The following is an 859-nucleotide window of genomic DNA, read 5'->3' as shown; positions in this document are numbered from 1 at the left end:
TTGTGCATCTTCCCTCACTACATATCATCTGAACACTTCACTCTTCACTCTAGTCCTCTGTAGCCATGCCATTGCCTCTGGACCCAGGAGTCCCCGGGTATTGCTGTAGCTGCTGGCCATCCAGGTCTCTACCCGGGTTCACAGGAGTCTATTGAATGTGGTCGGACTTAGATCCTACCTTCATTGCTATTTTTTCTACCGCTTCCCATTATTGGTGACCAATGTGGCCACCAGCCAGACAACATGCCTGCTCGTGTATTCGCCTTGAGTCTTAGTCTTGGAAGGGAGTTTTTGCTCTGAGGGCACCCAACCACTTGCCTTGATGGCTCCTGGGTGAATAGCTTCATTGTTCTTGTAGTAATCCATCATACTGCCATTATTGTTTCTGATTTTTCCTGCTGGTCTTTTTCCACTAAGTATCTTCTGTTCTTCCAGCCATTCCAGGCTGGTCTACTCATCTTTACTAGTGGAAATTTCCCAACTCAGACAATTCTGGATGGGATTCTGGTTTCCACCTATGGTCTTAAGCTATGCAAAAGCTCCATAGGAGGTCTCTTTCATTGGGCAATTTCTAGCCCCCTTTAAGGTATTCCAGTCAGTTATATGCTAAAGATGGACTTACAAGTTTTCTATTTTGATATTTCTGGCTATTCCTTCCCCCTGCTCCCAAGTGTCTATTTCAGAATGGTAGGCAAGGGAAATCAAGATTCAAAACACAGCCAAGCATCTTAACATTATTCATCTCTTTTACACTTTCAAACCATGCCTCAATCCCTGTATCCTGAAGCCCTGTTGTTCTAAGGTAATGCATACATCATCATTTACCTCTGTCCCACTTAGCCCATGTGAACCTGCCTAA

This window comes from Chrysochloris asiatica, unplaced genomic scaffold (assembly GCF_000296735.1).
Source record: "Chrysochloris asiatica unplaced genomic scaffold, ChrAsi1.0 scaffold00070, whole genome shotgun sequence".
In the NCBI taxonomy this organism is placed as follows: Eukaryota; Metazoa; Chordata; class Mammalia; order Afrosoricida; family Chrysochloridae; genus Chrysochloris; species Chrysochloris asiatica.
Note: the sequence above shows the minus strand (reverse complement) of the source record.